Raw genomic sequence first — 26,160 nt, 5'->3', positions numbered from 1 at the left:
GTCATAGCCTGCGACACGCGTTTCAGCGCGGCGCCGTGCCAGGCAGGTGGCTGTTGTAAACAAACCGGCGGGTGTGTCAAGGGCCGTGGATCCTAAAGGGAAAAAGAGAAAGATAGCTGATGAGAACAGAGGATTCAACGAAGAATGGACCAAATCATTTGCTTTCATTGCCAATGCAGAAGGATTGCCTGCATGTTTGCTTTGTAATGAGAAGTTGTCGAACAACAAAAAGAGTAATTTGGAAAGACATTTCCAGGGAAGGCATGCTAAATTTGCAGCCGACTACCCAGTTGGGAGAGAAAAAGTGCGATTGCAGTATTTCTGGAGAAATTAGAGGAGCGCAAAGATAGATTTAAGAAGTGGATTGCATCTCCAAACTCCACTACTGCTGCAAGTTTTGTTGCAACCCGAGAGATAATAAAGCGTGGAAAACCGTTCACGGATGGTGATTACATGAAGGATTCATTCATCAAAATATCAGAGCACCTATTTTCAGACTTCAAAAACAAAACCGAGATAATCCAGAAAATTAAAGACATGCCTCTCTCCGCAAAGACGGTGAAAGAAAGGGCCATTAAAATGGCAGGCGACATCACCAATCGGCAAATCAAGGACATTAATTCAGCTCCAGCTTACTCAATTGCCTGTGATGAGTCGTGTGATGTGATCGATATCGAACAGACAGCGCTGTTATGCAGGTATGTGAACTCTGATGGGCCGCAAGAAGAAATGATCGAATTAATACCACTGAAAGGCCAAACACGGATTTCTTTACTGTATGTCTATAATTTCATCAATGCAACAAAACATAATACATTAATATTGTCATGGAAGTTAAACTTAAAGCACCAAATATCGTACAGCAGAGTAGTCACGTGGTGTGTCATTCTCTCCAGGATGCGCTGCAGGGAAAATAAACATTTAATAATGAATGCTCATTATGTATTTGTAGCCTACTTAGTCATTTTGATAGTAGGCTAATATAGCTAATATACAATTACAGCCTGTGTTGCCTTCATATAAGCCCAAAACACAGTCAGTATCATGATATACACCTTTTTCTTTCAGGCTCAGGAGCAGCATCATGTGGAGACGTGACGGTGAAATAATCAACATCTAAATCTGACGATAAAGGGAAGTTCTGTGACATTTCAAACAGCAGAAGCAAAAGGCATCTGCAGAATATGAACTACAGCAGAAATAAATGAGGTTTATGGATTTTCAGCTCTTCATAGAGACAGCAGATCTAAAATCTGAAGCCTTTATGTTTAAACATTTTCACTCCTCATCAACAATAGCAACAACATGTGAAGCCCTCAGGCTGCTGGAAGCTGCCAATGAGTCAGGGACAATAGGCTGCTGGTTGTTTTCTCACTTTGTGTGTTTGTATTTCACATTGAGCTGTTTCATCTCCTCTCGCCTCTCATCCCTCCATTGTTCATGTGACCTCCTACCTCCCACAATGCCTCTGTGCAGCCCTGATCGGGTGATGCTGAACTTGACTCATTTCCTGTGGGAATCGATTGCCACATTTAATCAAATGGCTGGAAGCTAATGGCTGTACTGGGGCTCGGGGGCGGGGCCAGAGTGCGCTGACTCATGTCAACATCAGACAGAAATGATAAGTGAGCGTGGACGTCCGTCCTGGTGGATACACTCGGGGAAGGACAGAGGAACATAGACAATGTCCACGACTGGTAACAAAGACGTGTTAAGATTCACACGATGATGTTACAATGCTCCTGGACTCAATGGAACAAACTAGAAGACAAAGTGTTTCCTGTTAGAACACATTTAATGTTGTCTTTGAAGTAGGAACCAAAATGATTATATACAGGGATGATCAGGGGACAGAATTGCAGGATGGGTAATCACACGGGACATACAATCATACGGTGAAAGTAAGTAAGTAAGTCTGAGTTTTCTCAAACTCCAAACACCAGTGTTGTCAACATGATACAAGGTTAGTTTGTGTGATTGTGTGACTGAGAATTACAAACTGACCAAACACAAATTTAATCTGAGGAGACGATACCATCGAACACCATCATCCCCCCTTCAGAAACAAAGATCCACAGCAGATTACATGAAGGGCAAAGCAGTGAATGAACACGTCCAACACACTGACTGAGGTCTGGGAGAGCAGGCAGGGCTCTAGCTGGAGGCTTTGATATGCAGACAAGCTGTGAGGAGGAAGATGAGAAACCAAGATCAAACACCAAACAGCAGTCCTCTCCTCACACTGATAGTGAAACTGATGCAGCACGGACAGAAGGACAGACGGACAGATGGACTGACGGATGGATGGACGGATGGACGGACGGATGGATGGCATTCCTCTGCAGTGTGATCATGTCAGGAGTGTGTCACCACAGTTCATCATTACAGGAACACGGACTGGACAACCTTCACACGTGACCTCAACTCAAATGTCTGAAGACAGATGAGAATAAGAGGGACAGAGGAGGAGGAAAGTAGAACAGAAGGAGAGAAGAAAGAAAGAAGTGTCTCCATCAGTCTGATCCACACATAATGTTTCCTGTCCAATTAGATTAAAAAACTGTCTTTTGACCTACAAGTCTGCTCTCTCTCTCCTTCAGCACCTCTCTCTGTTTAGCCATCACTTGCTTTGGAGTTGCTGACTATCCAAAATTAAACCATCATCTGTTATTGCATCAAATGTCTGAGCAGGAGGAAAACTTCAACTGCTGAACTACCATGAAAGAGGCTAATTAAATGTCATAAAGACTCAGGAGGTCTGAGGATCAGCTCCATCAGGCTGACATGGGTCAGGAGCTGGACTGGATCGAAGCACAGTGAACCACATTGCACCACATCACATCAGTGTCTGGACTGTCCTGGAGGAAAACCAGAGTCCAGAGATACTCTACACATTCAACTGGAGACGTGTTTGAATGTAAAATGGGTAAAAAGGACAAACATTCATTAAGTTCAGTAATGAGGCCGCTGTTTATGTTTATGAGTTGTCATGACAAAAACATCTCAAACATCATCAACGTTACCAAATGACCCTCAATGACAACAGTCACAAATGTTCATTAAGACTCCTTCATGTTCATGACACGTGTCATGTCAGTCTTATACCTCTACACTGTAGAGGACGATGGTGATAACACCGGTCAGATCACTGAGCCCACTGGTTCAGGATGAGGAATCTCTGAAGGTTCCTCTTCAAAATCTTCTGCTTCATTTCCTGATTCATATCAAACTATCAGACACATCACAACCACGACTGATCAGCACTCAGAACATAACCTGCAGTTGACCCTGAATCTATAATCCTCTGTATGAACATGAATCAGTGTTGATTATTATTGAACGGAGGTCCAGTTGAGATCATTGAGTGCTTCTGAAGACTGATCTCGTTGTTATCGACTCCAATAAATGAAATTAAGAGTGCTGCTCTGTCAGCATCTTGTGTTTGATAACAAGCAGTCTGTCTTTTTTTCCACTTTTTTCTTCACTCCCTTTATTTACTAAAGCTGTGAAGAATCTCTTACAGACAGTATAATGGGCTCTGTTGTGGTCAGAGGACTCAAGTGAGCTGTTTCAGAATATCTGTCTGGTTTAAAACGACTGTAAAACCAGAGACAGCACAGTATCTGACCACAGATATAATTATTTGTTTGCTTGTCAAAGTTTTGTATGAACAGCACTTATGCTGCCTTGAGGTGCTCTGGGTCAAACTGTCCATCTGTCTGCCTGATATCTCTATTAAAAACCTTCCACCATGAAGGCTGTAAATGATCTCCTGTTGAATGCCTCTGAAGCTCAATGCAGAGTGTTAGTGCTGCCTGAGAAGTGGATGTGAGCAGAGCGGCAGCAATTCTTGCTCCTCGCTCAATCACCAAATCACTGCTGCCGACTGCTCTGGGTTTTCAATTTGCTGCTTGTCAAAAAAAAAAGTTTTAAAAAGTTTCAGCTGGAGTCAAAATCTTTACAAAAATGTCATTCATGTTCCTTCTGAGAGCTCTGAATATATCAAACCTGTCCATCTCTGAGCCAGCAGACAGATGTGTTCACCTCAAGTTCTTTAAAACGTCTATCGTGCTTGAAGACAAATCTCTCAGACTAATGTTACTATTCACAGCAGCTTCATCTGCTTCGTCACACCAGGACACGCAGAACTGTTCAGACAGTCAACCATGAACTCTGCAGCATTTCAAGAGTCAACCAAACATTATGTAAATCACTCAAAGATGGAGGACCTGACCCGCTGGTCCTGTATTAACCATTCTGAATGTGTTTGTGTACGTGAGTGTGTGAGTGTGTGTGTGTGTGTGTGTGTTATTTTCCACCCACTGCTTTTCATGGCGTACTACAGTTAAGGTCTCAGAGGGCACTCTGCTTTCTATTTTAGAGTGTCTTCATGAATAGATTTAATTATCATCAAAGACATGTCTCATGCAGGAAGAACTGTAGACAACCATTTACTGATTTTTTTTTTTTTAATTCTCTAATCACTGTCGTTGAGTTCAAGGTCTTTACCTCTGCTCTGAACAGTCACTCATTCACTCTTTATACAGAGTACATACAGTGTGTATTTGTGACAGACTCTTTTTAATGTTTCTGTCTTACACATAAACTCCAAGTCATTAGACTGCCATTAGTGTTGTAATGTGCAGGTAGAACGAGGTAATAAGCTGACAAGTATGAAAACAGCTACGTGGTTAACGAACTAGCTAATACAGCAAATAAATATGCACGATGCATGAGTGATATAACGGACAGTAACATGAGGAGTTTCATTCTTTAGTCTTCAGTATTGAACTCAACAACTAGGTAAGCTTGAGGTCAGCAGACTCAAACCATCACCGCACCATCATCTGAATGAATGGACGGGGAAATGGCGAGCTGGTCTGAAGGTAGTATTTCATTATGTTTAGGCTATGTGTGATGGCAACAAAATCAAATGTCACAATATTATAGACCAAATTCCCTTAATATCAATGTTCTAATAATATTGGAGGGATGACAATTAGAACAAAATATTAACACAACGAGCTTTTGATAAATTATCAGTAATGTGGTGATCTGGCGAGTTCAGAAAATGTGATCACTTTACTGTAATGCAGCCTTTAACTTACACTTAACACTTACACGCGATATCACGATACAGAAGTATCCAAAATCTAAGACAAAATCTAGCCTTATATCACAATATTGATATATGGTCTAGTCCTACTCTGCAGCTTACCTTTACATCCACCACATTACTGACTCTGCTAACTGGCTAGCTAGCTCGCTAACATAGCAAACAGATGTGATAAGCATGTGTGACAGGATGGTTATCAGGGACAGGATTATATCAGAGTTATATTGAAAAGGAGAAACGACGTCATTGTTTATCAACTTTCCAGAAAAAGTTTTTCACAAACTACCGACCAACTTACTGTGAAAATACCACCTGACTCTGAAGCAGCATGTGCTCAATGACAGCCTTCATGTCCCATCATGCCTAGTGCTGGACTCAGTAGTTTAGTTTGATGTTTATGTTTCAGTATGCATGTTACTTTTTGCTCGTGTTTGTAACATGTCTGTTCAGTAGAGGTGTGGAGATTTCTCAGTTCTTAGATGTATCGTGGTGCAATGACTCTGTTCTCTGCCATTTTTGTTGGGATTCAATCTAAAAACAGAGAATTGAGCTGGAATAATCTGAGAATTGATACAGATGTATATCATGTACAGATCAAAGTTGTTTCTCTGGCATGGTTCCCAGTAATCAAATGGAAATCTGTGAACATTACACACATACTATTTAAATTGGGTCCCTTTCAACCATGTTTGCTCGAGTTAGCATGGTCAGGTCATAACTTCATCGATGGAGAGATTTGAAGAAGTGTATACGTAAAAAATGACAAGTGTACCTTTTTTTATTTCAAACCTCTTGAATCTTGAGAAATGGTGGTCCCTGTCAGTTATGATCAACAAATTGGTCCTCATTCCAAATGGAAACCAGTGAAACGTGGTATTTTTTCTAAAACTGAATGAATCAGTGAAAACAAAATTCAGGAAACTGCAGCAGACATCATCGTTCTTAAACAGTTTTGTGCTCCATCTGCAGGTTTCAGCTGCAGACCAGCTGGGTCTTATCTGCTTTACCTTCTGGTGTCAAAGCCGCAGCGCTCACATCTGATCTCACGTACACAAAAACTAGCTTGGAATATAATGTCACTAAACATTGAGTTGTCTTTCTTCTCTGAGGGGTTGAACTTCAAGATATAGTATATATTTCAGAAAAAAAAAAAATTCAACCGACCTGGAATACGAAACGTGAAATGTTGAGTGTGAAAATATTCTATAAAGACTGATAACATGTAGAACTGATGGCTTCTTATTGCAGATCTCATCTCTCTGAAAATGGGAAAATGTCAGAGGTTGAATGAGGTTTAGCACAAAGAAACAGCTTAGTGCTGCATGGCTGAGAGCAGAAGGACCTGGCATATGGAAGAGACATGATCTCACCAAGTGGAAGATTCTGCAACATTGATATTAATAATGGAGCATTTTAGGGTCTGTGAGGGGCTACAAGAGACGAGAGGAGCATGCAATGCATCCATATTTCATTTTGATAGTACAGGCCTGAAGATACAGCTGCTGCCCAGACATAATATATTAGAGCTAGCTATCAGCAAGGACTTCACGATACGTGTCACAATTTGATTATATCGTGACACATTGCGATACATTGCATATTGCAGTATATAAATGTCACCACAGTGTTAACCCCACTTGTCTGAAGCCGGTGTTTTCAACCACGCTATAAAATCATGACAAATAAAATGCACCACCGACTCAGAGGCAGAGCAGAACGGGTCAGTAGCGGGGCAGGTTATTTAGCGTGGCTAAATGCTCCAGAGGGAACGCAACAGACATTTCTCTGTGTAGCGTGATGTTTCACTACAGTAATGATCGGCCTCACATCCTGGTTGTTTACTGTTATTCTTAATCAATCAATGAGGACAAACGATCACAAGTAGGACCAGCATGCTGGAAGCATAACTACAAGCAGCTTCAACTTTCGGCAAACTGATCAGCGGGGGTCCGCAACACGTCACACACACGGACACCAAGGTGACACCCACAGACATAAAAACCACAACACTGCAAGAGTCTGCGGCATTTCACTGCACCTCCGAACTTCTTGTGACTGTACCCTAGTTTGTCAGCCGAGTCGTTCATACTGCTTCCTGCTTCTCTGACTGACTCATTCACTCTGCCGGAAATGGCAGCAGGCAATTCAAGGCAACTAGTTGTGACATCTACAGGAGCGGAGGTTGTCGGCTATTCACAACCTGTTTAGAGGTGAATAATTTATTTCAAAATATTGATCTTTGGGGTTGATGCAGCATGTTGCGAAATAAATACTGCAATATATTGCCATATCGATTTCTCAGCAAAGCTCCAGATAATATGTTAAAAGACCACATGTTGTTGTTGCTGCATTTGAATTTTGAAGTTTTGAAGCTGAGCAACTGTAACTTTCAGGCTTTCCCCAGTTTGTAAAAGATAAACACAGTTTATATTTAGATTCTAGCAGAACAGATATCGACCAAAAGCAATGTTGGCTGGTCCAACACTTGATAAGGTATCTATTTTTAGAGATGTGGTAACATCATCATCATTCATGCTGTCTGTGTCGTCATCATGAATATTCATGTGTGTGTAGGACTGTTTCAGTGAAAGGCCTCTCTGTAGAGTCTCTATAATACTCTTAGTAATCAACCAACACAGCAAGTGTCACGTGGGAGTCAATGGCAGAGCACATACTGTAGAGTCTGTATTCTATTCTGTTATTAATGGAAGAACAACGGGTTCATCCTAGATTATTTTCAATTATTATTTTTCAATGATGTTGTTTTGTTGAAAATAAATAAAAAAGACCATACAACGTCTTCACCTCCTATAATTAAACACATATCAGTGTTCATTCAGTGTCAGTGAAGTTCACACATTTGTTTTCTGCTCTTTTCTTCTCTTTACTGAGACGACTTGTCAGAGCTGCACCGACTGTAAATAGACCAGAACTCACTCAGAGTCCTCTGTGTGTGTCGTCTGCTCTGCTTGGTTAAAGACACTTTGTGATGAACAGCGAAACACATTTCAATCTAAATTTGGCAATAAGCCAGATAACAGACAAGGAGGTGATTCTGACATCTGTCTTCCACAACTGCTTGTAGTCCGTCTGTCTCGAGGACCTTGACTTTCAGGTGACCGACTCCCTTCAGAATTCTAAGTGTGAAATTTGAGAGAGGAGCTGCATCCTGTCAAAGTGCAGCACAACAAGTCAGGGAAGACCCAATGTGTGTGTCCTGATTGCATGTTACATGACCAACACCCTCACTAAATAAACCTCAAACATGTCTGTAGTCTCGTGCACAGACTCTTCTACAGCTTCATGTTGTAGAATTCTCCCTTATCTTCCTTTGTTCAGATCAGCTTATCAGCCATGTTTGGATAATGGGCCCCCCCGGTCAGCTGGCTCCAGAGGTCCCCCTCCATCAATCAGTCTGTACTCGTGGTGTGGGGAACTCTAGTGAGAGCCCGGCTCTGCGTGCCAGGCCTGTACTGCCCGTGCACTCGTCCTCCTCAACAACCACCTGCCTGTCCAGCTGTCACCGTCCTGTCGTCATCATCATGCAGCCTGCTCCTGCTTCACACTGAACATTTAGTTATTACAATTATCTACTGAACACAAACTCATATTCTGAGGAGGAAAGAGAATTTTAAATTGGAAAAACAAATCATACCTCTGTGTGTGTGTGTGTGTGTGTGCAGTAGAGCTGATGATAACCTGGAGGAGGAGCCTTCTAATATCTCCACCACACTTCACTTGTCCTGTTAATTAACACTTAATCTGCATACTCAAAGGACTTCAGAGACACATGACACATTCTGATTGGTCCGTTTAAAGGCTCATGTCTTTTATTAAGACAGGGACTTTACTGCTCCTGTGAATACAGCTCTGTACTCCGTCACTGATCACTTCTTACTGTGTTCTGGACGTCTTGTGCTGACGAAGCAGATATTTGGACGGTAGGAAGTCACACAGCAACACCTCAAACATCAGACTCACTGCAGTGATGGTGGGACGTGAGGGACAAACCTCTCTTTCCTCTTTCTTTGTTTCTGTCACTTCATTGACTTTTTCATTCTTCTAAGCACCTTTGCTGTAGATTTTCTTAAACATTCTGCTCATTAAAAACTTTCCTCTTTAAATCACAGAGCAGCGATGCACCCTGAGTTCTGTCTCTGTTTCACAGAAAGCCTTCAGTGCAGCTGCTTTCCTTAACACACCTCACAATGTAACAACACAAACTGCCACACACATGGTTTGACCTTCTCTCTCTGCTCTAAACTTCATTCAGAAATCAAATTCCAACAGTAGCTGCTAGAAAAAGGCTGATGAGAAACCTTCTAAACCTTTGAAACTTCAAATTGTCTCATTCTCCGGTAATTGCTTCAGAAGAATGGAAAGAAAGTAATCTTCAGTGTGTAATAGCAGCAATTATATTGAAAGGGAACAAATACAAAAAATCTTTTCAAATGTTAAAGATGCTGACAGACACACAGAGCAACATTTAGCAACAAAAATCAACCTTAGAGGTGACGAGAGGACCATCAGTTACACAATCAATCTCTGCTTGTCTCTATATTTACTCTGAACATCTTCACAAAGTCTCTCACAGAGATCGGTACATTACATGATGTTACATCATCTGACACTGATGGTCTTTTATTCCTGGTAAACAGGTCTTTGTCTTTATTTTCTTCTCCCCGTCACTCTGCCTTTTTATCTATTTTCTGCTCCTCCTCCTCAAACAAATTAGCAGGACCGAGCCTCATTTTTCTTTTGCTTCTAACCAAACTTTACTTATAAAAGACGATCTGACTGCAGCATAATGGTCGTGACAAATGAGACGGAACGTCAGCGAGACCGAAGAAAGTAATGAAGCATCGATGCATCCATCTATCACCGCAGGGAGGAAGAGAGAGACGCAAATAAACAAACAAACACTGAGCACAGTTTCCTCCGTCCAAGTTTCTGAAAAGAGTCCTCAGTCACTTTCTCTGCATTCACACGCACGACATTATACTGAAGCTCCACCTCCTTCACTCTCCACAGACCTTTTAAAGTCAGATTTCAGAGTCAGCTTGGTTTTCTTTGTCTTGAGAGACAGTTCCTGCAGACTGCAGCAGTGTTCTGAGGGGCTTTGTTGGCTTCATTACACAAAGATGTTTGAGAGGACATCAATTCTCCACATCAGACAGATACCCATCTGTGTGAGAAAGGGAGACTATCAAATCAGTCTGACACCAAGACCAGTATCACTATCACTGCATATCAAGTCCAGATATAGTGCGCTATAATTAATACCTATAATACCTGCCTCTCAGTGTCTCTGTCTGTCTGCTGCTACTTTACTTGTCTCTGATTTCAACACACAGTTACGTCCTCAGACTGGAAACTGTCCTGGAGTCACAAACATTCTGTCTGGAACAGTTTTCACCACAGTGGGAAGTAAATGAGACCCAACACCACTGAGAACAACTTACAAACAGTCAGATCCATCAGAATCATTTCCCTCCGACCTCATCCTTTCCTTTCAATGATGCCGTCAGTTTCATGATTCCCGATTTTTGCCTTGTGTTTTTTGTGTTTGGATTTTTCATGCCTTGTCCCTTTAAGTTTTTCCTGTAATTGTCAGCCTCTGTCTCGTCCATGCTCCCGTTCATGTGCCTGCTCCTGTCTGTTCCTTGTTCCCCAAGGTATGTGTTTTGGATTTGCGTTTTGCATTTTGCATTGTTGATTTGAACTTTGGTTTTGATTTGTACTTTGCTATTTGGTTTGTACTTTGCCCAGTTTTTGGTTGCTACTTTGTCTCTTGCCCCCGTTTTGTCTGCTCCTGTTTTTTTGTGTTCAGCTTTACAATAAAGCTCGCCTTTTGTTTCCCCTAGCCTTGCCTCTCGTGTGTAACTGCATTTGGGTCCACCTTCCCCTTATCCTTAGTCTTCCCTTTACCTTGACCTGACAGTCAGGTGTTTTTCGGACAGTGTGAAGCTTACGACAACAAGGAGTCATGGTGGAGAGAAGGAAACAGTCCAAAGTGTGGCCTCAATGAAAACCAATGCTGCACAAATATTCTCTCATTTCATCCGTTTTAGACGACAGACACGGACCTCACACATCTCTCAGGCTACAGCCAGCTCAACAAAAGTCAAAACTAGTCCCAGAATCAATAAAAAGATCAATAAAGAATGAGACCAATAAGCAGAATCAATAAAGGCATTAGTATCAATGAGCTCTTATCAGCTCCCATCCAGTGTGAAGCTCCACTGAGCCCTCAGATCTGCTTCCAGAGATTTGTGGGGATGAAGTGGAAATCTCAGGACTTTGAGCCAAATCTCAGATCACGTGCTCGCTGCTGCATTATTATTTTCCCTTGTTTGTCTAAAGTAATGATTATTTTTCATGATACATTATTATCGGCTACCACCATCTGTGACTGTGAAGTCATGCTAAATAATCTACAATTGCACTTGTGTTTTCATTTAAATATAAATACAGTGTTTTTTACCATTACATATCGTTCTGCTTTGTGACTCCTCTCTTTGTTCTGACCTGGTACAAGCAGGAAGGTGACGCAGAAGAGCACAGTCAGTCACTTTACATTTGTGTTATTTTCACAGCCTTTTAAATGGGATGGAAGTCAGGGAGGATGTTCAGCACCTTGGACAGCGACTCTGAACACATCATCCCAAAAGACTTCCTGATTCAGTCTGTTCGTTCTCTAAACCACAATGTTCCCCCACCTCACGTTCCTACTTTTCTCTCCCCGACGTCTGTTGTGTTTCATCGTATTCCCTCCTTGTTCTTCAGTCTTTATCAGCAGGTGAACCTCTTGTGTGAAGAATCAGAGCAGTTCAGGCTTTACTGCATCACATGTCAGAGTTGGTTAGAGGGACTAGTGTCAACATAAATGCAGCTAATGTGCTCATTAATCTCTGACTGCTTGGAGGGTCTCAGTCATGAGCAGGACTCAAGTGTCAGACCAGCCAGGTTACATAAGACACATCACTCACATTCTCTTTAGTACAGACACTTACGTCAATACGAGCTGCTCTCTGTTTGCATTCACAGTGGAAAATACTTTCTAGACTGAATCTGGTTCTTTGGAGTCGAAGAAACAACCTCCATAAATCCAGATGTTTGTTACAAACTGATACAATAATGAAAGGCTTACTTATCAATGTCTAACACTGATCTCAACCCTGCTGACTCCATTTTAATCTTAAATCCGACCCTGCACTGACCTCACTCTGACTGCTGAGGTTAACCACGACTCACACTTTGAACAGTGGTGACACAACAACACATTCACTCAGATGAGTCCTGTGATTCAGTCCTGGGCTGCACAACTTTGGTGTGGTGACTTTAATGACACTTTCTGTATGAGGGAAAGACTGGTTTTATTTTATAGAAGCAGAAAGGTCATCAGAGCTGGACTGACAGCGGACGATCCACAGAGACCGAGGACAAAGTGATTCACGAGCATGTGTCTTTGTGTAACGAGTCGGTGCCTTCTGTCCACAGTTCTTCAATAAAACACAGAGAAGCACAGAGAACGTGAGACCTGCTGGCCCTCTCAGCTCTTCTCCATACAATCCAAGGATCAACAAAACCGCCAGTGGAGCAGTCGACATACAGAGTACATTTTGACCCTGAAAAAAGAAAAAAAAAAACGCAGGAGCAGAAATGTGCTCTTATATTGATCAGCGACCTTTGTGAGAAAACTTACAAACTAACAAAAGGCTCCTCTCACAGTGAAAGTGATCTTCTGAATGTCTGGATCTCTGTGTGTTGAGCTCTCTGACAACACAGAGTTCAGCTACCAGCTGCATCAGAAGACAAACTTCAGTCCCAACGCTGTTTCAATCTCACAACTTTGTAGAAACAAAAGTTATCCACCTTCATATCGATCCACAGATCATGTATTTTATTTTGTCATGTTTCCTGTTTCCTGTTTCCTGTTTTCCATATATGATATATTTATTTAAGGTACATTCAGTTCTGGGTGAACACAGACTACACAAACTTTCAGTTTTATTACATTATGATCCAAACCAAGAAACGAGCTGTAATGATGTGATGCTACAATCAGTAATAACACAACAGTGTTACTGCAGGCAGAGGAGGCTGCTGTTAGTGTCAGATAGAGGCGGTCTCTGATGTACATGCTGCGACTTCAATACACATTCTGCTACTGTGTGTTTTTCTACACAAGCTGTTGATTCACAAACCAACTTCATGATGGTGTTCAAACTTTAACAGCAGAAACTCCTTTAAATCTTGACTCAGTTATGTGGATTCATTGACTAAACAGGTAACAGACATGTATCCAACTAGGCAGGGGATGTAGTTCACTCAGCAAGAGAGGGAAGTTTTAATCAGACGACAAATCAGAGACTTTAAATGAGACAGATGAGGTCAAACACCAGCGGTGGGTCTTTACTTTGGAAAAGAAAAGTAGTTTCAGTGTAAGTTTAGTGGCTTTATGTAAATGGAGGAGCCGGGCTGAACCTCCAGAGGGTTTTACATCCACCCACTGTGTGTTCACCATCTGCTACCATTGAACACCAGCAGCCGGCCAATCAGCAGTGCTTTCCACAAGCGCCGGCTGCCGGCCATATAGCCGACTACACAGTTAACTCCAGCCGGCTACTTTAATGACTAATATTTTTCGATTTTAATAAAGTTAAATGTTTTTCTAACAGACTGACAATAATGTCAAACTGAACCGCACTCATTAAAATTGTGATTCGCTGTGCTTGTACTGATAATAATCACAAATTACTCCGATCATCGCCGACTTCATTGATCACAAGGGAGAGAAACTCATCCGCGGCCCCGACACGCGGTGTGTGTGCGCGCGCACTCAGCGGAGTCAGTGTGTCGGCCGTCGGAGGCGAGAAGCAGGGCTCACCATAATACGCTTATTTTGTCACCGGTAATCCACTCTTCTCTTCCAGCGTCCATTTAGCAATACCTGCGACACGTGCTGGCATCAAAAAACACTGTCGGTTGTACAAATAAAACCAAACGGACTCTAAGAGTGTATTTTCATTAGTTGCAAAGGGAGAAACGTTCACTGAGTGTTTAATTGTGTAGCCACCACTGCAGACTGTGAAGGTGTCATGCACCGACAATAAGATATTTACAAGCCCAGAACGCCTCATGATGCAATATTATGTGAGCTTGTATAGCCTATTATTTATTATTTTCAGTGCGCAAATCACAGTTTTTATTGGTGCATTAGCGTCTGGCATACTTAGTTAGCCTAATGAATAAAAGAAGATGTGATATTTTGTAATAATAATAATATAATATATAGAGTAGATATTGATGCTGATAATAATAATAATAATAATAATAATAATAATAATAATAATAATAATAATAATAGAGCAAATGTCTGAGAAATTAATATAGGCTGCCTGTTCTGCAGGCACACTTAGGCTTATTACATTTAAGACCAGTGTATAAGATCGTACCCCCCCCCCGGCTGGCTACTTATGTATTATGGCTGGCTAGTCTGTGTCTTAGTGGAAAGCCCTGAATCAGGATAAGAAATGCATCAAAAGAGTCAAACACAACATGATGGAGACAATATTTCATGATGCAGATTATCTTAAACAATATGAGTGGAAGAGTACAACTCTCAATACTACCTGTCAGTGTTTAGGGTCACCGTCTATAACTATTAACGTCCTCAGTGTTTAAAACAATACGAGACTAATCATGTTGTGCTAACAGTGGTCAGCTATGCTAATGATGCTGATAGCAGGGGGCACATTAAAGATGGAGAGCTGGTTGGAGCTCTGGAGCTGTGAGGCTGTACAGGCTGGATGAAATGTGTGATATCAATTTATTATGTTAATGTGGCTCACACAGCTGAAGCCCAGGGTGGGGGTGTGAATGTGTAAAGGTGTGTGTGTGCATAAACAAGCTGCATATACGTGTGTATGTGTGTGTGCTCACTGGATGTAATGGATGTCGTGGTTGAGAGTGCAGAAGTGAACAGGTGAGTGTCTGGCTGTGGACTGACTGCTAATGTTATTATTACAGTATATTTCCTCACTGTCACTCAGTCACTGTGTATCAGACGGCTGAATCCCCTCATGGATCAAAGTGGACCAACAGCATGGAGGCTGCAGATTCGGACAGATGACGGTCAGGCTGTGGACAGACAGCTAAGAAGAGACTCCATCAATCTACTGAGCTGCACCTGAACGTGTCACTGCCCGCCGAGCAGAGCGACTGATGATCCACAGTCACAGTGAACGGCAGAAACATGGCCGTCACTCAGCTGATGGTGAGCAGTTGTTGAGTTCTTGTGTTCTAAACAATATTTAATTAATGCATCGTCTCTGTTGGTCATTAAAGTCTTCAACATCCAGACACAACAATTAGTTGTTCGGTAACATGTTCGACTGTTTGTTGTAAATTAATGTTGACCTTGTGTGAAGAAAATAAATGAATCTCAGTCAGAGAAACGTGTCAGAGGCGACTGGAGCATTTATAGCAACACAAGGTGACACAGTTGTTTTTGACTGATGATGCTCTGCTCTCTGAGAATCTCTCTCAATGAATCCAGGCAGCAGATAAGAGATGCTGCTAACTCTCCAGCACAGGTGAACAGAACAGAACCGAGCACACACACATCACTGAGATATGACGGGAACATAATGCACACAGCGAGGGACGAACGTGGCCGAGATCCTCAGACTACAGAATGAAGCAGGGATATGTAGAAAACATCCGGAGAGGCATGAACGGACTGTGAGTGTCAACAGAAGGGAGCTGTGCATCTGTACAAGGACTACCAACACACACACACACACATACACACACACATACACAGACACACGAGGCATGTCTGGCAGGAGGCCATTAAAATCCTCCTGCAGGTGTTGCTTCACCTGAACTGTAGAGCAGATGTCACACAAACCCACACACACACACATGTACATACACACACACACGCACGCACACACACACACACACACACACACACACACACACACACACACACACACACACACACACACACACACACACACACACACACACACACACACACACACACACACACACAGAAGGCAGTGCTGATGAACATTTAAATAAACTTATATCTAAATCTTCATGTTGTGTTTGTGTTGATGAAATCTGGCGTTCTAATAGTGTAACACAGGACGCTGCCATCAGCTTAATTGACCTCCGATCGACTTTATTTCCTGTTTGAAAAGCCGTATGAACTCAGGTGAGATCACTGATGTGATCTAGAATGACTGGGAGAGAGCGTTCCTCTGCTCCTCTGCAGAAACACAGTCCCTGTCTGATGTGAGTGATGCTGCCAAAACAAAAGGGATCAAAGAATCATCTATTTTCATCTTCATCAAGGTTTTTCTTCTGGAGAGATTTTTAGTGTTGGAACAAATCAGCAGTTCAAACATCAAATATCTGATTAGAGAACAGCTCACATGGCTGCAGCAGCACCGACGCCCATTAAAGAAGAAAAGTTTCAAGTTCAGATGGAACCAGTTCTTGGACTTGATGAAACCCTGCAGTGGATAAATGTGACAGAGCTGACATGATGTGACTAACAATCATTATATTATAATCTCAGTCATGTCTAATAGTGGACATTTAGTCTTATTTCATATCATTAAGTTACAACTGCTTCCTGTTTAAGTTGTCATCACATGACACAAACACAGTGTGAGACGCTGCAGGGCTGCACCAGGGAATGTGTTAAATAAATGTGTCACTACAGACACACACAGATATCAAATACACACTTAGGTTACATACAGTATGACATCATCACCATGACTTCAGTCCCTCAGTGATGACATCACAGCTCCACCGTCACAATAACAGACTGATAAGAAAGAGGCTGAAAAGCAGTCGGTTCACCAACAGATGACAGTGATATGATATAAAGTGCATTGATGAAGAGGAGGAGATGATGATTGTGTCACAAACAGAGCAGCATGTCAGCACTGGAGCACATGTAGAAACAGGCTGTTCCCTCACAGCCACTGACAGCATCAACATTTCTGTCCATATGTCCATCAGTCCCTGCAGTCAGAGGAAAGAAGCCACTAAACCAGGCCAGACTCGCTCATTCCCACTGTTCAGATGAGAGTCAGTGCTTTGGAGCGGCAACAGGCAGAGAGATGGAGCGCTGACGACACGTCAAGAAACAACAACTGTCTCATCTCAGACTAAAGACACAGCAGTTCTGCCCCCAACCAGGTTTGTTCCATCAAACACAGAGGAAAGAGCATCAGCATCACTGTACAGCAGCCTCCCAATGCTGTCTGATGAGAGAGCAACCAGTGGAGCCCAAATCTGATTTTAAAGCCTCTTTCTCATTGAGCTGCGTCAGGAGGCTCATGTGATGGTGGAAAACCAAAGAGACAAAGAGAGAAAACACAGAGAGAGAGAGAGATTCTCTAAAGCTCAGACCTCCATCTGTGTGTCTCCGTGGTGTGTGACCAGCTCAGGAGAGTCACCAGCTGTGACCCAACACACGCACATGCGCGCGCGCACACACACACACACACACACACACACACACACACACACACACACACTGCAGGGTCAGATGACTCTTACCTGAAAGACAGAAAAAGAGGAGAGCAGACTGTGAATGTTTCACTCTGGGGTTTCATGTGTTCAGATGTTTCCCACGATGATCCACCTCATTTTATCTGTTTGTCAGCTGCACAACTTTCAATGTCGGCACTTTACATCCAGCTGAACTGTGACTTCAAGGCTCCTCCAGGAAGAACAGACAGAGCTAACAGTTTTACAATCTGTTCATCTGGATGAAACGTCATTTAACACACCCTGCTGTGTATTTTTGACTCAGTGTGAATTGACCCAAACTGAACAACACAGCAATCTTTAGTGCTGCACAGACACTGAGAGATGTGTGTCCTCTCAGAGGAGTCCTTGTGAACAGTGATGTGAACACCACAAGAGATGAAGAGGAGACTCAGATCTTTCTCAACAGATGAGACCATCAAGGCAAAAAAACAGCCAAGTGTTCCTCTCCCCCGCTGGATTCATGGCTGCATTTCTCTTGATGACAACTTCTCACTGTCGACTCGTTCAGTGTCTCCTTATCAAGTCCTTCATGTGGCAGGAGATGTGCAGAGAGGACGGGAGGAAGAGGAATGATGGAAAATAAGATGCAGTTTGACCAAAATTCATCATCTGTCTTCACCTCATCATGTCAGATTACACACTTAAACTAAAGCTGAACTAGCTCCTGATAAAGAACTGAATCAGAGACACTGTCTTTAACTGATAGTGACGCTGTCCCCTCACTACAGGTGCTGATGTGACTCATCAGTTGTTGCTTCTGAGTAAAAAAAACATCCCACTAAATCCAGAAAGCGAGGAATAATCCATAAACACATCAGAGCTGTGGCTACATCTTCCTGTGGAGGATATAAAAGACTACAAACATGACTAACAGCGACTCCACACAGCGATCAGCTGCCTCCTGTGCTGACTGGAACTTCCACCTGTCAGGAATCAGTTTCAACTTTTCACCTCTACAAATGCTCCTCTACAGGTAGAGAGAGGATCGAGACGGGCCGACATGAAGCTGATTTACAACCTGACTGGAAATGAACAAGATGAGATAAATGCAATCATCTCCAGCCGCGGTAATTATTATTAAAGACTCAGATTCATTTATAAATACTGTCAATAGCAGCTAAGCAGCTATAACGTCTGCAGGCGTCATGCTAATGCACACTGATAATCATGATCAACACATCCAAATTACAAACCATGAACCGAAGGCAGTAATTATTCATGGCAGCGTGAATCAAAGAGCTGATACAAACTCTGATTAAATGGTTGGAAAATGTGTGGATTTTAAAGGAAGAAGGGAACACGGTCTGAAAGTGTGACACTACACAGCTGCACAGGTGGATGAAGAAGAGGTCAGGAAATCCTCCCTGAGGCTGTGTGGCTACACAGGCTTGTTGATGCCTTCAGGCTCCTCTGCTGCCCTTCAGCTGCTGCTTTTTAGACGGAAACTAGAGAAGATACTATAGAGCGTCTGCCTGCTGTCAAACTCTGTCCATCCCTCCTCAATCCCCTGTTATTTCATACCTCTGCTACAACAACATGTGGGACGTTAAACCCTCCAACCAACCAGTCCAGAAGACAAGAAGCCCTGCAGACTCTCAAACACATCGTCCCCCCCCTCTCTCTGCGGGTGGAGACAGCATCACATGCTGCTGTTCAACACAGCTGTGTCGATCTGATGTAAAGATGTTTAAAGTCAGAGCTTCACAGTCGGCTTCAAACTAAACAAATCCCTGAATAAAGCTGATGTTGTGTTCAGAGGCCGTGATGAAGATCAGCTGCTCACCAAACCCACACACAGCTTAGAGCGAATTAGTCAGGGAGAGTTAGTGAACTGACAGCAAGTAAAAACTGCTCAAACTTAACATGATGTACTGACCCTGGTACACATCATGTGTTGACTTTATGTGGTGCAGGGAGCAGAGAACAACAGGTCAGAAGAGGTTAAACAGGTTCAGACTGGAACTGACAAGACACAAAATCAAAGCAGGCTGAGCACAGAACCATCTTTAGCTCTACTGACAAGCTGCATTGTGGGACAGCATGATGATATGAGGGGTGGGGTGCTCCATGAAGCACAAATACAGCAGGTTCAATCAGCTGATCATTAGAGACGTGTCTGTGTTTGTCTTCAGTGTCTCCACTTCAGCTGCTGGCTGCCATCAACACCACGACACTTTCAGTGGTTTTTAAAGGCACAAATAATGTGTGTGTTCCTTTAAATTAAGAGCTATAAAGGAAAGTCACTCATCACAAATGTGTGTGTAACATTCAATAGCAATGTGTAAAGTGATAGTAAAAGGATCAAACACAGGCCTCCACACACACTTTGACTCCCACACACAGATTGTAACAAAGCTCTCTTTGTCCTCTGCCTTCAGTCAGAGATCCCATTGAGATCCGACTGTAAACACACTGAACGAGTGAACACAACGTTCCTCTCATCAGACCATGTCCCCACTACAGTGGATACAGACTACACATCTGAAGAGACACAAGATTAAACATGAAAATGTATGAACATGCTGTGATTCTGTTCTCTCTCTCTCTCCACTGACAGACATTGTGACTCGACCATGTTTTCCTTCCTCCCCTCCATCCACAAAGTTCTCTATCAGCTGTCTCTGGGACTTCTGTTGATATATTGGTTTATAGTCGACTCTGTTCTCCACAGAAACTGGTCTAATACGTGTGTGTGTGTGTGTGTGTGTGTGTGTGTGTGTGTGTGTGTGTGTGTGTGTGTGTTCCAGTGGTCCACTAACTCTGGACTGACTCTGGTCCTGGAGATCCACACTGAGCTGTCTGTCCAGCTGGCAGCTTTAAAAGGGCAAAAAGGAGGAAATACATCTGACTGGTTTGATCAGTGCAGTGAGTGCAGGCTGTCTGACTGAACTGAATCATGTCACTGATCTATGTTGATTCCTCCTTCAACAGCTGCTGGACTTCATTCAATGAACAGACCTCCAGTTATTATAGTGCCACATATTCAATAACAGATCAACAGACTGGAGATGTAGTGTTGTCTTCAGTCCTCTGTCTCTCCTGTAAACATCTGAATCCACTGATCAGACAAAACAAGACAGATTCACTGAAATGTGACTCCAGCAGCATGACGCAGTATCAGAGGAGTTTTCTCCAACAGGATTACCTGTTTGAATGAAGGATTCATAGAAACCACATGTGTGGATGTATTTAATGGGGGAACACTAAAGCCAAGCACAAAGCTTAAATCCTGTAATCCTATAACACACTCACCTCTGATTGTATTGACTCTTAAATACAGAAACAAACATCCAGTCATTCATTTGCTCAGTGTTACAGAAAGAAACACTTTCAGCACTGTGCTGTTTGCTGACAAAGACGCTCTGATGATGTGACGTCGATAAATCAAATGTGTTTTTCTGTTTATGGGCTCTTTAGCAATCAATGTACAGGCAGCAGGAACTTTTTAGAAGCACCTGACAATCACAGCTGAAGGGAGGACGCCTCTCCTTCTGTTGTCGGCCTCACTGTCACGTACAGTGTCAGGATTCATTAACTGCACCGCAGTCTGTAAACACCCTCTGTTATTATGGGATGCTTCACCGTAATCAGTTTCTGTTTCATTAGAGGAAACAAACACTTTACTTCTGAAGGTGTTAAAGGCCATTTTACCAAAATGTGTTGAGTATCAATTTAATCAGAGCCAGTTGTTGGTGGTTGAATGGGTTGGAAGTTAATTTATTTCTCATGCTCCTCTTTGATTTACAACATCAGAGGAGCATCAAGACGAGTCCAGATGAGTTCTGATGAGCAGCACCAGGATCAATACAGGTAGCAGTCAAATCCTGAGTCCATCCCTCTGTAGCACAATACAGCTGTTCAACTGACCTGAGTATAAAACTACATGTATTCACGCTCAGCTGTTCAGTACTGCTCCTCTGTTATCAGATTACAGCAGCTAGTCAAGTGTTAGCGGGTCGACTGTGTGGTGACATCGTTCAACCCGAGTCAGGTGACGTTATGTGTCTGGAAACATGCTGACTCAGGCTAAAACAGAGCGTGAGCATCCTCCAGCTGCAGACACAGCATCATCCACATCCACACAAGTTTTCCATCACAGTGGACATGTGAGCACACGGCCACAAAGAACACAGCTCTGATGTTCTTCAACCTGTGGCTTGAGAAATCCTTTAAACTAACAGACCTTCAACAGCACGAGCCTTTCAGCTGCCGTCTCTTCTTCTGAAAGAGCTCCAACAGACAGCAGCCTGGACCAGACGGGATGAAGAGCACAGCTAAAACAGTGTGAGGAGTTCTTCTGTGCGCAACTACATGTCGCTCCTTCAACCAAATCAACTAAAACATCCAGTTTCACGGAAAATGCTCCAAACCAGCAGCTCCACACAGACCTGGAGGCTTTCAGAGCAGACACATAATTACATCCATCAGAGAGTAAATGTACTCTCACATCCCATCAGCGCCTCAGGACAGAGTAAAATGCCACAGTGAGAAGTTCAAACAACATGAAGCAACACAAACAGAGACCTCACCGATGAATACAACCTTGTTTCTGTAAAGAAAGAAGGAAACAAGTGGCAGACAACACCAGAGGAGCCTGAAACTTAAAGTGACAAACAGCTGATCTAAAAAGCACCAACACAGAGGAAGAGGAGCACACACTCTTCAGCTCCGATGGAGGACGGATTTATCTTCCCTGAATCGAATGTGAAGTCCTCCGCTGCCAAAGAACGGTCGTCCACATTTTGCATGTTTCTACTGTCGGGGATTCACAACCCACCAAGACTGAATCACCAACAGACGTCAGAATCACTGAAGCACAACTCTGACAGCACGTTATCTGTTGAAAGCTGCAGCTGAGGGAGGAAGACGAGGACGTTTGTATCCACTCTGGAATGAAAACAAAACTGATGAACATGACTGAATACCACAAACTGAACCTGAAACTGTTCCCAGTTTACTCAGAGAAACAACATCATGGAAGAACGTGCACGAGTCACAACAGAGCAGCAGACGACCAGCTTCTCTAAATGTCTCTTCAGACAAAGTGTTGATACATTATCTGTTTCCAAACGTCAGTAAAACTCATCAAGATAAGTTTCATCTGCAGTTTAAACTGAGGGAGCACTGAGTGACTTCATGTATCTTCTTTAGAGAAATATTCATGGAACATCTGCAGCAGTCTCTTTTTAACAATTATCATAAAGGGGCTTTATTTGACACTCATTTGTTCAACTTACTGGAGAAAACTAATGAGAAACCAAACAGAGCAGTGAAAATAAATTATGATTCACACTTTGTCAGGTTTGTCTTGTTAGAGGGAGAGCGAGGAGGTGAACAGTGATCTACCTGTGTGATTAGAGCTGATGCTCATTAGGAATGAGTGCTCGGTGTAAAACAAGTAGCTGAGCTGATTACCTACTTCAGTTATTAATGAAAAAGCAAAACGTCCCATCAAACACCAGCTCGGTGTTTCCTGCACAGAGACTGTACTCGGTCAGCCCGCCCCACTATATTAATGTTCACTTCCTCCATCATTTTATCCTCCGTCTCTCTCTCCCGCTCATCGGCTGCACTTTGAAAAGCCGAACAGGGTCGACGTCCGAATCGATGAAGTCTGAGCGGACGACGAGTTTAAAGACGCTCTGCAGCGAGACGAGCGTCAGCGCTCCCCTCAGAGGAAACAACGGCTCAGCCACAGATTAATGATTTCACTGTCAGTCATGTGCAGCTTTGGGAACATGACGCCAGGATAGATTTAAACAAAGAAAATAAGAATCAGGAGAGCGGTAAAGTAAGAGGTGATGGAGGACGAGGTGAAGTAAAGAGAGTGATGTGAGTGTGGTGAGAAGTGGGAGACGAGCGGGAGGTTTACTGTACGTGTGAACTAATGACAGGAAAGTTAGCGAGCTGTGGAAAGACTTCAACACGTCACTGAGAAAGGATTCAGTGTGAGAGCTGCTGATGGGAATCTTAACTATCCAACTCTTCTGTGTTCCCTCCCTCCTTAACAGCAGATGAGCAGGAAAGACTGTTTTACACGGAGAGAGAAAAAGATTCACAGAGAGAAGTGGAGTGAGTTCAGTCAGCAGCTGGAATTCAGCTCTGTTCTGGTCCTGTTGGAAGATTTCCTCCTTCAGATCAACCCTCTGTCCACTCTGACTGCTGTGTGTGTGTGTGTGTGTGTGTGTGTGTGTGTGTGTGTGTGTGTGTGTGTGTGTGTGTGTGTGTGTGTGTTGATGTGATGAGCTGCTGTGCTGCTGTCAAACGTATCAGCTGCTAAACAACATTAGCTTGAAGAGCTTCAGTTTGTTGTTACAAAAGAAACTCTGTGGAACAAACATGAGTAAACATGAGAACCTCAGCAGTAACAGAACCTGACCCAGAGACAGTAACAGCTGGCTGTAACATGCTACCAGCTACACCTCTGTCAAAACGGGCCGACTGGGCTCGTGATGGAAAACAAACACGTTGATAGCTTATAACCGCTAACACAGCCGAACATCAAACCAGTGCAGCAACACAATGCATAGAACTCAGCACGTCGGCTAATATGACGTTATAGACGTTTATTTAGCAAAGCTGTCGCCAACGACTTCTCTGCCACTCAGTGCTTCTAACTATGTGACTTCAGACTACAGTGACATCACATGCTCAACTCTACTGAGCTATTCAACTTATAAATATAACATCACAGAAAATATTGCAATGTTAGTTTTTCAACAGTATCACTCAGCCATATGTTTTATATTGTGACAAGTGTCAAAGTGTCGACAGTGAAGAAGGCCTGTTGGTCAGAACTGTTTAATCACACAACACTGTAAATGCTGACAGACACAGATAGATTCAGAAAAGGTTCTTTAAATGTTTAACGAGTTCTGACATACCTTCAGCGTGTTTGTTGAGCTTTAAGTGTGTGAATGTAAACTCTAACACAGAGCCTCTCTGACAGGCTCTCTCTGCTCTGTCTGCAGTCACTAGTGGACACTGTCAGGAGGCTCGTTAACACGTCATTAGTTTCACCTGTTCATGTGGCTGTTGGATCAGTTAGGAGTCGACATTCTCCCTCAATAATCATCTTCTTACTCTTCTTATTATTCTCTGTTCACATCTGTTCTGTTCTGACGTCTTTGCTTCACTCATTTTGTTTTTTCATTACTTCATGACCACATCGTTAAACTTTACACTGTTTATCGTCTTTCTGTAACTGTTTCTCTCCAAAAGATTGTAGTTCCTCCATGAAAACAAAAGTTACCCACAGTTCAGTCTAGGGCTGCACAAAAAATCGTTAAAAAATCGCGATCTCGATTCACACATACACGTGATCTCATTTCTACACAGAGCGATTCTGAAGCATTTTATATCTCGAGCTGCATCACAAATGCTCCTATTTCCTCCCAGATTTTTTGAAGTGTCCCCAAACGCAGCACTGCCGCTGTCTCCTCCCTCAACCTGTGGTAAAGCGGTACAACACATGATTCAGTGGAGGAAGCCCGCCTGCAGTTGAGCGTTTGGAAAGAGTGAATGAGAGTTGAAGCAGAGGAAAGTCAGCGCCAGTAAGGAAGATTGAATGGATGGCAACGAAAACCCAGGCGGTAGTGGTGAGAGTCACCCATCCACCCGAACCGACCTCGTGCCCAAAAAAGGTTCGCGTTCGGCAGTGTGGAGGTATTTCGGAATTAAGCCAGACGATGACAAACAGTGTGAGGTGCACTGTAAAGTGTGTTTTGCCCTCGTTGCAGCACCGCACGGCAACACCACAAATCTCTACAATCACCTTAAATGTCACCACAAAGTACAGCATGATGAAGCTGTACTAGGCAAGAAACACACACAGACGTCAATAACCGGAACCTTGTACAATGCAACGCCATACCCCCCAAGCTCCAGTAGACATAAGGAGATCACAGCAGCGATCACATACCACCTAGCCAAAGACATGGCCCCGATAAACACTGTACAACACGAGGGATTTCGGAAGATGATAAACACTCTCGACAAACGGTACTCGATGCCCTCCCGCAACTACTTTTCAAACGTTGCGCTCCCCGACATGTACAATAAGCAGCGGGCAGTGGTCGAGGCAGAACTGCGGGAAATCGATCATTTTTCCGCTACGTCTGATTTATGGTCCAGTCGGACCATGGAGCCGTATTTGAGCCTGACGGTTCATTTCATAGCGCCTGATTTCACTATCAAAAGCCGGTGCTTACAGACAGCTTTTTTCCCTGAAGACCATACAGGCATGGCCCTGGCACAGGGATTAAAGGATGCCCTCTCATCTTGGAGTCTGAAAGAGGATAAACTGACCTCCATCACAACAGACAAGGACAAAACATAGTAAAGGCCATCTCCCTCAGTGACTGGACCAGGCTGCAATGTTTTGGCCATAGACTCTATCTGGCAAAAGGTGAGCTCCTTTAGAAAACTATAATGAACTGTATTGTATTTGTATCACTGCAACA

General features: G+C 43.0%; 1 long non-coding RNA gene across 1 annotated transcript; it reads right to left on the bottom strand.

Annotated features, from left to right (window-relative positions):
* Positions 1-1,992: 1,992 nt before the first annotated feature.
* LOC115597248 (uncharacterized) lies at positions 1,993-24,756 on the bottom strand. The gene is made up of 3 exons (XR_003987051.1): positions 24,583-24,756; positions 2,299-2,433; positions 1,993-2,183 (listed from the first exon to the last, which is right to left on the bottom strand). It is a non-coding gene; the product is annotated as an uncharacterized LOC115597248 (long non-coding RNA).
* Positions 24,757-26,160: the final 1,404 nt, after the last annotated feature.

This window comes from Sparus aurata, chromosome 2, assembly GCF_900880675.1.
Source record: "Sparus aurata chromosome 2, fSpaAur1.1, whole genome shotgun sequence".
Taxonomy (NCBI): domain Eukaryota; kingdom Metazoa; phylum Chordata; class Actinopteri; order Spariformes; family Sparidae; genus Sparus; species Sparus aurata.
Note: the sequence above shows the minus strand (reverse complement) of the source record. Positions and strands in the feature narration are given on the sequence as shown.